The sequence below is a fragment of the Alligator mississippiensis genome, chromosome 1 (assembly GCF_030867095.1).
Source record: "Alligator mississippiensis isolate rAllMis1 chromosome 1, rAllMis1, whole genome shotgun sequence".
Lineage (NCBI taxonomy): Eukaryota > Metazoa > Chordata > Crocodylia > Alligatoridae > Alligator > Alligator mississippiensis.
In genome coordinates this window covers 480,971,774-480,986,733 of record NC_081824.1, presented here as the reverse complement: position 1 = coordinate 480,986,733, position 14,960 = coordinate 480,971,774, and the positions used below count along the sequence as shown (strand labels likewise).

Below are 14,960 nucleotides of genomic sequence, written 5' to 3'. Positions count from 1 at the left end.
TATCCTCTTATTCTTTCCGTCCACACACTGTTAAAAGCACATTCATGCTCAGAAGATAAATGTTAAAACAATTCAGAAACGGAAGAATTACCAATGCGGCTGCAAACATGATTTGGTAGCCTTGTGCGCTGTATTTACAGATTCATTTCAATGGCTACTTGACCCTGCTTGCAGCTGGAGCCTGAACTAGACCTGCCAGTTAAATGGCAGAAGAGATATGGCTTATTAAAATGAAAGGCAGGCTGCTTCGCCTTCTCTGCTGAAGAGCTTTGTTTGAGGAAATTGCCAAGCCCCTTTTTTCAAATAAGAAATTTAGAATAACATTTTGGAAGTCGGAGTCCCCACCATATCCTAGGGATGTGTTGAGCTTTTTGATGAGACTGCCCTTTGGCTTTGCATCCTATGCAGGCTCAGGGCTAGTGCCAGGCCAAGAAAATCCTGATACAAAACGTCTCCTGCTTAACGTCCTTGTTGCATGGTCGCTGGAATACAGAGCCTCTCTTCGGGCAGCATGCAGTTCCCCCATCGCATCCAGTCTGCGTACGGTTTTTTCCTTCCTTCCCCTGCACTTCCAGTGTAGGCAAGGAGGAAGGCAAGTGTTGTAGAAGTTGGCTGCAAGACCCAGCGACTCCCCCAGCTCTGTGCCTGACTGTGCACGTTCTGCTTCCTGTGGGAGTGCAGATGGAGGACACTAAATTATATAGATACTGCTTATCCCAGATTGTGAGAAGAGGCTTCCTGGCGATCCTTACAGCCACGGAAAGCTTTGCAGGTTAACACTTGGGGATCTCGGTCTGAGCCCCTCCAGTGTGCAATTATCATACCTTAAAGTTTCAGCCCTTCTAAGTATGCCACAGGCTACCTCAAACTCTCTGTCCTCCTGTTTGCCCTTTATGACTTCTTCTGCGCCAGGAGTCACGATGTCCACTGAGACCTCCTCTCAGTTCCCTAAAGCCACCTGCAGTCTCCCATACCAAGGACTCTGCACGTGTTTCGTGAGCAAGCCATATGCCCAGTGCTCGGACCCTGGGGAAGGTTTGCTTCCTCAACTCTGGGCAAGCTCTGGGAGGTGAAACCTTTCAGATATTTCACTAACCATTTCACATTTTCTCAGGTCTTCCCTTTGAGTTACAAAGGATTAATAGATAAAATCCAGAGATTTGAGGACATTTGTTGAACACTGACACATCTTTTTTTTTACCCATGAATCTGTATTTTGTGACTTGAGCCACTCATGTGTAGCAAGCATTAAAAGGCATAGCCTTGCTTGTGCATAGACTCTTCTTGCCTGTGCTCATCAGTCATTATAATCATGTTCTCTGCCTCGTCTCATATGGTATGACATCCTATATTTCTATTTATTCTTCATTTTATTCCTTGTCTATAACCATTTAAGTTTAAAACAAATCAGCTGTGCATGCAGAAAGGTTACTGGAAGTCTTTACCCTTCCACCTTGCATTAAATGGCTTTCAGATGATGGGAAATGTTCAGCAAGAACTAGAAGGCTGAGGCTAGAGCTTGAATAAATAAACTGGCAAAGAAAATGAAAGTTTTCTTGCTTTTTTAGTAAAATTCTTTTAGATTTCAATGTGATTCCACATTGAGGGCTTAAAGATGTCCGGGGTGATGTTGAAGTGTTGCTGAATTTCATCCCGGTGAATGTCAATGTTGCACCTTGATACACGGACTCATGAATTTCTCTACACTGTCAGACTTAATTTACATGGCTTCCTCCATTATTTGTACAGCTACAGGCCACTTCTCCTCAACGGTGGGCAGCTTGCATGAGAAAATGGAACAATTTTATTCTGACCTGTACAGCTTATCTTTACATAATGTAAATGCCTAATTTGAAGAACTTCTCACTTTTAAAATGGTTTCAAAGTAATTTTAAAATATGAGGACCAGTCAGAAAGTGATGTCTCCTATTTTTCTTTCTCAGCAAATATTATTGGAAAAAAACCTTGCCTGTTAGTGCTAAACATGCAGCTATGGACTGAGGATGGGGCAGCGCAGTCCATTCAAATGATGCCGTTGTCTCTGCGGTGTGCAAACTGCAGAGTGGGTGAGCACTGCCACGCAGAAGCAGCGCCTCGGGCCTGTCTCCCTTGGGACACATTACAACGGGCTCGCGTGCAGTTTTCAGCTTCAAGTGGAGGCTCCTGTGCTTGGACAGAATTTTTTCTCCCTGGCTGCTACTGGTTTGCTTTGAAGGGAAAAATTAGGAAGCAATACTTTCTAACTGAACCTAATTTTTACCATTTAAAACATCCTTTGTTGACTCCTGCGGCCTTGCAGCTTCCAGTACTGTTACTGCACCCCTGAAGAAGTATGATTGCCCCTGATGGGGGGATCTTTAACCAATAGGGACTCTAGATTTGAAGACCTTGGGTATGAGAGGACACATTTTCAGGGAAGAAGAACAAGAAAAAGTTCTTTTTGTAGGTAAAACAAGTATTTTTCTTTACTGAGTTATGCTGTGAAATCCATGCCAACTGCAGATTGTAGTAGCATTCAATATTTTGTAATGCGTTTTCTCGACAGAGGCAGACACTATCGAGGCACACTAGGACTGGCGACACAGGGAACCGTATGCAACACAGACGCCTCAACATCTATTATTAGGGTAAGAAAAGAGTATCTTGCAATACATCGTGTAATACCAGATAGTTTCAAAACCTTTCTGCAGTAAGGCTGCACCGGTGTGGTGCAATGTGGTGGGGCACTTGGGTTTTACTAATTTTTGAGTTGTATCAAATGCATGGCCAGTTGAGATGCTTTAACCTTATTCCTGATCTTGGGAACTTAACAGTTTTGGTTCCTCAGCTTTTTGTTTAATCCACTGTGACAAGCCATAGGAGGAAAGGAAGGAAAATGGCAATGAAACCCTGCTTGCTGATGACGTGGCGCTGGAGGGGACCAGGCCACGGGTCAGATGCCCAGCTGGAAACACTGAAAAGGGCTAGCTGAACGAGGTCAGGGAGGCAGAGGGAACTTGATGAGGCTGGAGAGCCTTGGTAGCCTGGAGGAAGGCACCGTCTGTGTTACAGCCTGGAGGGAGAAAGGCGAGTACTGTTTATTAGCCTGGAGAGGGAAGAGGGACGTTTTTCTGTTTGACTTCCTTTGCTGAGAAGACTTCAGATAAAGGACCTGGCTTGCAAGTGAAAAAGAAGTGTGGCTGCTCAAGTGAGATGAGCTGGTAGAAAGCACTACAGCTCCCAGCGCTGAGTGTCTTCATAACAGACTCAGTTGTGCAGGGAAAAACCTGGTTCTGGTTTCGGAGGTATTGTAGACGAAGTAGTAACACGTGAGTACGTCTCGGCCGTGTGGGACAAGGACATGAACGGTGGATGATGCCTCCGATTCCTGGCCTGGCTGTGAGGAAGATGATGGTGTTGTTGGCTCTGACAAATTAAGTTGAGGAGAGACTGAGGGAAAAAAAAGAAGTTCAGTTTTGGCCTCATTAACTGAGTTAAATAAAGTAGTCAAACTTATTATAAGTTGGCCCAAGTTGGGAGACTAGATTTGAAGGGTTGTTGACTGTAACCATGCTGATCTAAGGCCACAGGCAGACAAAGTTGTTTGGGTGGATGTCATATCTTTTATTAGACCAACTCAATTGAAAGCTTAAGAGATCACATCTATCCAAAGAAACTTGTCTGTCTAGATTTTAAGGCCCGTTCTGTTATAGGGGTAAAAACCTATCCCAGATTGTATGCTTCGTGTGTCCACAGCTGGCACTTGTAAGGCTATTGTTTTGAGTCCACGCCATGCAGTTCTCATGCTAGTGAGTCTACCTGACACGAACACCTCCTCCCGAATTTTCCTACAGTATACTAGTGTTCTCCATTGCAGATGTCAGATGATTGGAAATTTTCTGAGCCAAGAGTGTTCTCAAAAATGGTTGTTCATTAAACCCAAAGTTTCATTTTAAAACGTCAAGGATTTCTGTGATATCTTTTGTTGGACCACTGCATAGTTGACAGACCTGTTGGACAAGCCTTTGGTCATCGAGGCTAGGGACAGAAGTTACACATAAACTGGTATAAGTGATTGGAAACCAGTTCAAATCTTTAACATAACAGAAGTTCAGTGCATATAAACTGCTTTCAAAATGGCCAAAACCAGTTTAAGATCAACCTGGATGGATGTAATATCAGACTTATTTACGTTAAATTGGTTTATTGAACTTCTCTCCCAGTTCCCCCCAAAATTCAAGTTAACTTACATCCCCACCCCTGCACCCCCCTACCCCCCAGGGTGAGGGGGCTAGCCTTGTGCAGGCTGTCTGCTCCAGCCAGGCAGGGAAACATGCTCTAGCTTCCCCCAGTTTCTGGCCTGAGCCACTGCAGACATACGGCTGCATTTCCAGAATCAAAAGTGAACGTCTGTTCACTTGCTTATTGGTTCAGTCCAGTCTGCGAAGGTTGAATTGATTCTGTCTTGGGGTTTTTGACCGTCTTCTCTTAGCCCAAGTGCCCGTCCTCAGGTCGCATTTTAAACCTGTCCAGTTTGGCACAGTCTGGATGAATGCATAGCAACCCTGTGTGGATTTTGCAGATGAGGCCTGACCAGCTCTGAGGAGAGAGGCACGAGCACCTCCAGGGTCTTGCACCTAATTCTTCTATTGATGCATCCCTAAAATGCAGGTGCCGTAAAATGCTTGTGCCTTTTGTGCAGCTACATCACACTGCAGACACATTTGAGTCTGGGATCTACCAAGACTCCCAGATCCTTCTCTGCAGTGCTGCCATCCAGCCAGGTGTCACCCATTTTGCATTTGTGTTTTTGATTCTTGTTCCCAAGTTGCAGTATCTTGCACTTGTCTGCCCTGAATTTCATTCGGTTAGCTCCAGCACAGATTTCCAATCTTTCAAGAGCCTTCTGAATTGCATTCCCTCACATCCTCCAATGTGTCCACAGTCCTTCGCAGTGTAGTGTCACCTGCAAACTTGCTCAGGAAGCTTCCTGTGCCAGCGTCCCAACCATTAGCAAACATGTTGAACAGCACCAGGCCCAGGACAGACCCCGTTGGACTCCCCGTGAAACCTCCTGCCATTCTGACAGGGATCTATTGATAATTTCCCTTTGCTTTTGGCTGCTGAGCTAGCTGTCTATTCACTTACTAGTAGCTCTGTGCAGCCAACGTTTCTCCAGTTTATTTATGGTCCTGCAGGACCTTGTTGAAAACCTTGCTGAAGTCCAGGTGCACTATATCCACAGCATTTTCTTCATCTACCCAAGTTGGTACTTTGTCAGAGGAGTTCAAGTTTGTTTGCCTTGACACTAGGTCCCTGAGCAGGTGTGAAGTTCCCAACCCTGGAAAGATGCACTTGATGGCTTTTGCCTGGAAATGCAAGCTCTGGATACTGCCTGGTCCCAGGTCGAGAAGCAGATGCATTTGTTGGGTGTTCCTGAAAACGAAGCGCTCTGACCCCTCCGTGCAGGGGCTGCCCATAGTAGTGAAGCTCACAGAGTGCTCAATATTACTGCGTGTCTGCTGCATGCAGGGAGTGTGTGTGGCGTATATGGAGGTGATGGCATAAGAGCTCAAACAAGTCTTACTCTTGTATATTGTGGGTAGAGGGGCACGGGGTCTGGGGTTTGTGGGGATTGTGTGTGTGTGTGTGCGTGGATGTGGGTGGGTGGGTATGGGGGTTTTGTGGGGAGGGTGTGTTGCTGCTGAGTCTGGGCACGATGTGTCAGGACTGTGCAGTGCAGGTCCCCGCTGGTACCACGGGGCTGGGGCCAGTGGCAGCGACAGCTGGAAGGAGCTGCCGCCACAAGCTGGGCTGCCTAGAAAGACAGTGCAGCTGCGGAGCTGCCCAGCCGTGCTGCATGCCCAGGGGTGGCAGGACGTGCCATAGCTGGACTGTGCCTGAGCCAGGCAGGACGGAGGGACCTGCCACAGGCCAGACAAAGACCTGCTGTGGGCCCCAACAGGCCGTATTTCACCCACCCCTGCTCTAATGTCTCTCCTGACTGTACAGTTGGTCCAATAAAAGATATCACCAGAAAAAGGCCCTCTTTTCACCAGCGACAGATACAGGACTGTGGAAAGAGGAGGTTTGGTGTCGTCTGCAAACTTGCTCAGGAGGCTTCCCGTGCCAAGAGACGTCCTAGGACACCACTAAAGAATTAATCCTTCTCTGTGCAAGTTCTCCCGTGGGATTCTGTAATTACTCAAACTGGCCACTTGCACACGCAGCCCTCATGTTTGCTGTGGAAATCATACTTACATATTTTTAGAGCTGAGCTCTCCCAGAGACTTTCTGAGTCAATGTGCAATTATTTCCAAGTGCTTTTCATCTTTGTGTTTTGTCTCCCTGTGTACAGTTCAGCAATAATGAGAACGTATATAATGCAGCTGGTTCTGCTCATGAGCTTGGCCACGCTCTCATTTTTGGACATGATGATGAAGCCGGCAATGTAGCCAGATTCTGCCGATGCCCTGGCTGCAAAGAAAGATGCATTATGAGATCAAAACTCTCGTGAGTAACGCTAAGTTTGAATGTACCCCTTTTTTTCATTCTCTTTTGATACAATAATGCTGGAGAATCCTGGTTGAGAATCGCTGCCCTAATCATTTGGCAGGCTGTATTCCTTGCAGCACTCAGCCACTCACCCCCCTTCACACTGCCTCTCCTCTTTTGTCAGTAGCAGTGATCACCAATACCTGTACAGTTGGTGAAAGGACAGCGGAGTTGGCATTAATACAAATATTAATCAAGACCAGTTCCTCAACTGATGTTTGGGAACTCTAGCAGTAATCTGCTTCCAGCCCGACATTTCTCCTTTCAATGCTGCACCTTAACATTGCCTCTTTTTCTGTGCCCTGCTCCTGCCAAGGTTGTTCAGATATGCTACAGAGATCCCAGGCAGCGGACCACAGTCCCTGCTACAAAGGGAGGCAAAACCCTGCAGTCCATACCAGCCTGACAAGGGGGAAATTCCTGACCCCAAATGTGGCAATGGGTCTGATCCTGAAAGGACGGGCAAAAGCCTCTAGTCAGAAACCTCCAGGTTTAAGACCCAGTCAAAATCCCCAGCTTGGGCTGCAGCCAACAGCCAGTGCTTCAGAGGAAGCTGAAGAAAATCCTCCTGACACATGTAGCAGCAGGAGGGGGGAAACTTCCTTCCTGGCCCTATGTGGCAGCCAGGAAAGCCCAGCAGCTTGGGAAATACCCATAGCAGAACATGGGAATAGCTATGCTTAGATCCTCCCTGACCAATACTTACCTGGCCTCCCCTCGAGCACCTCCAGGGATGGAGAGTCCCAAACTTGTCTCGGGGTCTGGTCCACTGCCTCTTTGGAAAGAAGCTTTTCCTGAGATCCAGTCTAAACCTTTGCACCAATTCAAGCCACTGGTCCACGTCCCATCATGCCCCCTCTTGAAGTGCCTTTTCGGCAAGATGAAAATGCTTAGCTCCTTAATCCTCTTCCCGTATGATTTGCTTTCCAAGCCCTTTGATCTTCTTTGTCGCCTGCCTCTGGGCCCTCTCTAACTTCTCCACCTCCTTTTAACACTGCGGAGCCCAGAACAGCACGTGCTATTCCAAGTAAGGCCTAACCAGTGCCGAGTAGAGAAGCCTAACTATCGCTATCAGTCCCCATGTCTTGCACCTACTGCTTCCCTTGATGTGTCCAAAAAACACATTGGTCTTTTGTGCAGCTGCATCCCACCGCAGACTCGTATTGAGTCTCTGATCTACCAGGACTCCCCAGTCCTTCTCCTGAGTGCTGCCATCCAGCTAGGTGTCAACTTCTGATTGGTATTTTGGATTCTTCTCCCCGAGGTGCAGCACCTTGCATTTGTCTGCACTGAACTTCATCCTGCCCGTTCCAGCTCCGCTTTCCAATCTGGTGAGATCCTCCTGAATTGGGCTTCCCTCCTCCAATACTTCATAGTCCTTCCCGGTGTTGCGTTGTCTGCAGGTTTGCTCAAGACACTGTCTATGCCAGTGTTCACATGATCACCGAACACATTGGACAGCACCAGAGCCAGCACAGATGCCAGTGGGACTTCACTCAAAACCCTGTGCCCCTCTGACATGGATCTGTTGATGACTGCCCGTTGGCTGTGGCTGTTGAGCCAGTTGTCTAGCAGTCCTGTCCAGCCTGCGGTTCTCCAGTGTGTTTGTAGGAAGGTCACGCGGGACTTGGTTAAAAGCCTTACTGAAGTCCAGCTTCACACTATCCACTACATCCCCTTCATCCACCCAAGTAGTTACTATATTTACCTGAGTCCAAGACAAATATGAATTTAAGACAAGCCCCAGTTCGATTCTAGACATGGGACATTTCTAAATTGGTTATAATTTTCCATGTACGGCACCTGACTATTGGAGCTTTATCTTAAATTTCTTCCTCCGCTCCCCATTGCTGGTGTGAGGAAAGTCAGGCATGCGGGGGGAGTGGGGCAGGCAGCAGGAGAGTCAAGTGGCTTGACCCTTGCCCCCTGCTACTTGTTCCCCCCAACTTGCCCCCACCCGCCACCTGCCCCCACCTGCCACCCATGCCTGCATACCCTGCCCCTGCCCCTTCAGTGCCCGTCTTCCTTAGCACTTGCTCCCCGCATGCCCCCCACATCATCTTTAATCCCTCCCCCCAGCGCCTGAGGCTCCAGCTTCAGGGCACATCATCACTTCAGCCCAGCTCCTCAGCGGCAGCTCTGGGGCCAGGGCCAGGGCCAGAGCCAGAGCTACCACTGCTGGGTGGCTGGGCTGGGGCTGAAGTGCCACCGTGCTCCTTCCCCCGGGGCCAGACCAGACCTGGAGCTGCAAAGTGGAGTGGTGGCAGGTGGGGGTGCAGCGGCTGCAAGGAGCAGGGAGGGGGCTGCTGTGGCTCCGACTCTGCCCCCCACCCCCAGCTAGTGCTCGACTCCAAGATGAGGGGCTTTCCCCCGTGTTAAATGAGGTAAAAAAGACCTGATCTTGGATTTGAGTAAGCACAGTACTTTGTCAAAGAAAGAACTCAAGTTTGTTTTTACTGAAGTCCAGATCGATGAGAGACCCGCTTCATTTCCTTTGTCTGCAAGTGAGCGAAATCTTTGTCCCAGTTTTCATTTATCACCATGCTTTGAATTATTTCTTGCTTTCAAAATGTGTTCTGTAGTCATACTGTTAAACTGATGCAAACACGCCTGTTGTTGCTCCGAGAGCGTTTCCCCTATATTAAATACAGGGTGAACATGTGCTGTTCTCCAGTCATCTTGGGCCGCTCCGGACTAGGTCTGTGAAGAGTCTTACTTCCAGACCTGGGATGCCACACTCCGCTTCTTTGAAAACTGTGGGATGGGAGTTATCTGGTTTCCCCCAAAAGAGACTGCTCCCTTCGTACCCATCCTGGCTGCACCGATTCCCACGTCCACAACCTCAGTCTCTTTAGTGCTAATTGCCATATCTTGATGACTGAAGCAAAGTACTCATTGAGCTTTTGGCTCAGCCCCAGAGATCTTTAATCTCGGCTCTATCCTCAGCGCCCCCCAGTAACCACAGTACTTCTTTCCTTTCTCTAGTGTTTACATGACTAGAGGACCTTTCGTTCTTTAGCTTCATTACCCGCTATAAGGTCTAACTCAGCTTGACTTTTGGAAGTTTTCATTGGATCTATACAGCCTCACTTGAAGACATAGCTTCCTTTTTGATCCCTTTTTTTCCATTCCTTTGAGGCTCTGCTTACATTCAGTACCCTTCTTGAGATGATCGTTCACCCAAGATTGGAGCAGCTTTTGCACCTTTAATTTAAGGAAATTCTAGCCCCTTGCACACTCAACTCTCTGAGGTACACAGTCCTCGTGTCTCTCTTGACTTGTTCCCCTTAATCTATTTATATTTTCCCTTATGAAATGTAGACCCTCACTTATTTATTGACAAGCTGTGCTATCTTTAATATACAATCCTGTCACGCTGTCTTTACCTTCCTGCTTCTATCTTTCCTGAACAGGGTACGTCCTTCAAGCCCAGTTTCACAGTCAGGACCGCTATCGCATATTGTTTCCATATTCCCTGTGTTCCCAGTTTTACATCCTCTACTAATACTTTGGTTTCCTTCTTTTTGTTTTCCAGGCTGTTTGCATGAGGATATTAAATAACCGAGAGGGCAGACACACAAAAAAATTGAACCATTCAAAAATGCCACTGACAGGGATGAGACCTGCACGCAGTATTTAAAATGTGGGCACAGTATGACTTTGTATAATGGCACGATGATGTTCTCTGTTTCATTTTCAATTTCCTCCTTAATGATGCCCAACATTTTATTGGCTTGTTTGGTCATCATTGCAAGCTGAACTATATACAATCTCACCGAGGTGTCTTTCTTGAGTCGTCATAAGCTAGTCTCTTTCCAAGGTCTCTCTCCTGAGTCATGAGCTAGTTCAGAATCCAGGTTTGTGCACGTAGGCTATGGATAGACGTTCAAAAAGCCTGAGCCTGTATTGATTCAATCTTTGCAGGTTAGTTCATCCTGGCTATGCCAAACCGGTTTGCACCGTACAGACACCCCCTCTAGACTGAAGAAAGGCAGGCATATGCCTACAGTGGCTCAGGCTAGAAGCTGGGGGGCACTAAAGCAGCCCTCCCTTCCCTTCCAGAGTGCTGAACTGAGTGGGGTGTGGTCAGGAGTGTCTGAAAGCTCCAATGAGGGAGGGGCTCCCCCCCACAGGGAGGGGTTCCCTCCCTCCTCCAGCTGCTCCTGACCAGCGAGGGTGTCAGCAGGGAGTTGCACCGCATTTAGTTACACAACAGGGAGTTACACAGGGAGTTGATAGCATTTAGCATCCCATCAAGAAAACAAAAACCTCTCTTTAGTTCAAGCTCTTATTAGACAACTTTTTCCAAGCAAGGAATGGAGGGATGTTACCAGCTACCTGTTGATTAGCTCCAAAAAGCCCTAAGGGGACACAGTCTTGTCTGCCTTTGTCCTGTCTTTCTAACACGGACACCTTTCAGCATTAGCTAGCATACCACATGCTGGCTACCGTCCGTGCTGTGGGAGAGGGGAGTGGGGAATCCCTGCTGGAGCAGGGAGCGGGGAGCAGGGGCACAGGGAAGCCAGGCAGACACTGCTAAGCCTGCAGTCCCTGTCAGAGCGAGCGCCAGTGAGGTAGCAGGTGGGCGGGGCCAGCCCTGCTTTCTGGAGCAGAGAGCCCCGCCCAGGACTGCAAAGCATCTGGGATGCTGGGGGACTCTGGTTTAACTTAAACCAGGACGGAGTCCAGAACAGACATTGTATAAACTGGTTTGAGCCAAATCAGCTAAGTCTGAAACTACATTCAACCAGGTTTATCACAAGCCAGTTTCAGCCATTTTCAACCTAGTTTATGTGCACTGAACATCTGTTCTGTTACAGGTTGAAACAGTTTTTGATCGCTTATACTGGTTTATGTGTAATGTCTGCCCCTAGCCCGTAGATGAAGTTATTTTGCCCCAGGTGCATTACCTTGCACATATCAACATTAAAGTTCATCTGCCATTTCTTTGCCCACTCCGTTAGCCTGGTGAGATTTTTCTGCAGCTCCTCTCCATCAGCTTGAGACTCGATTACCCAGAATAATTTGGTATCCTTTGCAAACTTGGGGAGCTTTCACCGCACACCCTCATTTCCAGGTCATCAATTAAAATGTTGAACAAATTGGGCCCAGCACAGATCCCTGCAGGCCAGTGCAGCAACTGTTTTCCTTAACTCTAATTGACTTCTACCAGCTTGTCTTTTGCTCTGCCTCGTCCTTACTGTGACCTGCTTCCCTGGTTCTCCATCCCTGTTTAAGGAGGTCTGCCCTCCATATCCTTCTGTTCAGTAGGGATTTACATTTCTTGAGTTGTCCGATTACAGTCTTCATGGGAAGTAATGTGTTTGTTGCTTATTGCTCACTGGCTCACTTGGCTGTTTTATGTACTTTATATCATTGATCCTAATGAATATACTTTATTCCAGAGAGTGCACAGAGTTCAGTAACTGCTCTGCTGCTGACTTCTATGACAGGTTGATGATGGGAAAATTAAATTGTCTACTTAACATGCCACCTGTAGCTACACTCACATATAATCAGTGTGGGAATGGTCTCTTGGAAGAAGACGAAGAATGCGATTGTGGTAGAGATAAGGTTAGTACATTAGGACTTTGCTTTGCCAGCTTTGTTGCAGTAACATTATTAAGCCCTTGGTTTTCTTTCAAGTTCAGAAATATTGTCTAAGAGATAGAGCGTGCTCACTTAAGGAATACACAGAGTCCTAAATCTGCCAGCTCCACAGCTCTCCTTTGAAATGAATAGAAGTCAGACACCTAAAATATCCCTTTCTTTTTATTTCCAATATATAAACTTGAATACACAGAGGATTATGGGGGCACAAAATCAATCCCGTCTTTCAGAGCTCTACAGGAACCTTTCGTAGCAGAATCTGTTCAGTTATACCAGGAGCAGATTGCATTTGAGCTGGATGTAGTAAACTTATATCTTGTCTGCATACTGTATGGAAATACCTGAGACCTCAGGGCCATTTTTAACTGCTGAGTGGCAGCTCCATATGTTTTAGACCGAGTTGTCCAGCAAACTGAAATGACTGTAGTTTGCATTAACAAAAGTGTGTGATTGGAACAAGGGGAATGGTCTCCTGTGAGGGGCACTACAAACCAGATGCGACGGCATCGGACTGAAAGAAATCACCTGCGTCTGGTCTTGACTCGGTTCCTGCCCTGCTGAGTCCCTGATCTCATCGCAAATGTGAGTTAGCAGTGTGATGCTATTCGCAAAGAAAGCACAGGCAGTTGGGCCAGCCTTCAAATAAGTATTATTGGCAAGATACAGGAGATGCTAGCAGCACCCTGCACAGCTCTGGTTAGGCATCAACCTCTGAGAGGGCTAAGAGAAAGGAAAGGGAAGCAGCAGAGATGACGAGGAGCTGGAACACAAGCTTTACAAGGAAAGGTTGAGAGAGAGAGATGCATATGGGCAGGAGGAAAGAGGACACGACAGCAGTTTCAAGTATTTGAATGGCTCCTTAAAGAAAAGTTTGAACTACTGTTCTTTGTTGGGAGGCAGGGTTTAGCCGGCAGCCAGGTTTAGATTACATCTCAGGAAAAAAACCCACCCTTCCAAACTATAAGAAGCGTGGACAATGGACTGAGCTACCTAGAGAAGGCATGAGGTATAAAAATCTAAAAAGGTACCTCTCCAGGAAGGTTTAGCAGTAGTTTGTCTCGTGTCTGTGTTGGACTAGCTGACCCTTGCACTTACCACGTGTAAAATTCATCCTTTTGACAGTTCCTTTCCACAGTAGCTTACGGTCTGTGAATGAGAGGGGCTCTTTAGCACTGCATATCTAGTGTAAGTAGCAAAATGGTGATATTTCTGAAGAGTGTCTAATGCTTTCTATGAGAAATTTCTGTTTACAAGTGCTTTAAATTTTGGACAAACTAAGATCTGTGCTGCGATTCCCCAAGTTATTTATCAGCCGTAACTTGAAATCTCACGTGATATCGACTGAGAGGATTCTTCTTCTGTTAAATTTTTGAAAAAGAAGTAGTTTTGCTAATGTAAGAGACTTTTCAGACTATCAGCTTTCCTGTATTGTGGGATTGAGGGGTTCGGGAAGTCAACAAGTGGGACAGCTCTGCAGAAAGAGAAGAGTCGTTCAGTGGCCAGTGAATATCCATGTAGATCTGATGAACTTCTACGTGGCAGAAAGTCAGCAGGTGTTGCTAATGTCCTTTCTGGTCTTGAACCGCTGAGCCCTTGCCGAGCTGTCCTGTGTGTGCGCTCAGCCCTGACTGAGTCTCACGTGGTTTCCAAGTGACTCCAGCCGTCTTGCAGGGCTCGCAATTACAACCCAAGCTCTTCCTCAATGGGCTGAAGAAATGATATTAGGACACGGCATTACTTCAGTGACTATTAAATGAAATAAAGCATGGCAATGCCACCTTCTCTGAAGGACAGCCCACATGATGTAGTTAATGAGACGGTATCGTGTTGTGTGCTTACAGGTATGCCGTGACAATGGCTGTTGCCAGTCCAATTGTACGCTTGCGCCAGGGGTCACTTGTGTGTCAGGACATTGTTGCACAAAATGCCAGGTAATACATTGCATAAAATATTTCTAGTAGGCTGCATATTTTAAGCTCAATTAAATATTAAATCGTTTTTGTTTGGTTGGTTAGTTGGTTGCTTTAGCATAGTGCTATGAAATGTATTTTCTGTCTTGGGAAAATAAAGTTGTAGGCCTACTAATCCTGTGTAGAGATGTCTGGCACGTTTCTCATGGTTAGCTAAAAAAGCTGTAGCCCTGCCACAAACCACTGCTAAAATGTTACTGCTCCCAATGGAAGCAAAGAAAGGAGTGAAGAAATGTGGTGGAGCATACAGAGAATAAGCATACGATCATGAACCAGATGCCCAGACTCATGAATCTGGCGTTAAAATCATGCTATTTTCAAAGATGACTTATCTGCCTTGTGATTGTGAGACACTGGGGAGAAAACAGTTGCCTGTTAGTGCCCAGGGCACAAATAGGCATGGGCACACATGACCATTAGACCTGAAATGCATGAATTCAAACATGAACTGTGCTAGTGGCTGCTCTGAACCCACTGTCCCCTTCTGAATGCTGGGCTGGCGAGATGCCGTCCATCACTTCGGTTCCCTCTGCAGTTAGTGGGCTGCCTGCTTGTGAATGCAGGCTGACTTTTTCCTTTACCTCGAGTGTTTCTGGGTACCCCCAAAATAAATCCATTTTACAACGATAGATTTCTTCGTGTGAGAAGCTTGCTGAAAGTAATCTTATTCATCCTTGTGCTTGGTTTGCCTGTTTCCCCCCCAGTTTGATCTTGCAGGAAAGTTGTGTAGAGATATCGGTGATGAGTGTGATCTGCCAGAATATTGCAGCGGTGCGTCACATCTGTGCCCAGAGGACGTGTTTAGACAAGACGGAAGTGCGTGTGGGAAAAGTGACATCTGCTTCC

The 14,960-nt window shown here is 46.9% G+C and overlaps 1 long non-coding RNA gene across 1 annotated transcript; it reads left to right on the top strand.

Moving 5' to 3' along the window:
• Positions 1 to 2,546: 2,546 nt before the first annotated feature.
• Positions 2,547 to 14,069, top strand: LOC132248875 (uncharacterized). The gene is made up of 4 exons (XR_009460330.1): positions 2,547 to 2,627; positions 6,338 to 6,492; positions 11,940 to 12,108; positions 13,986 to 14,069. It is a non-coding gene; the product is annotated as an uncharacterized LOC132248875 (long non-coding RNA).
• The last annotated feature ends 891 nt before the right edge of the window (positions 14,070 to 14,960 follow it).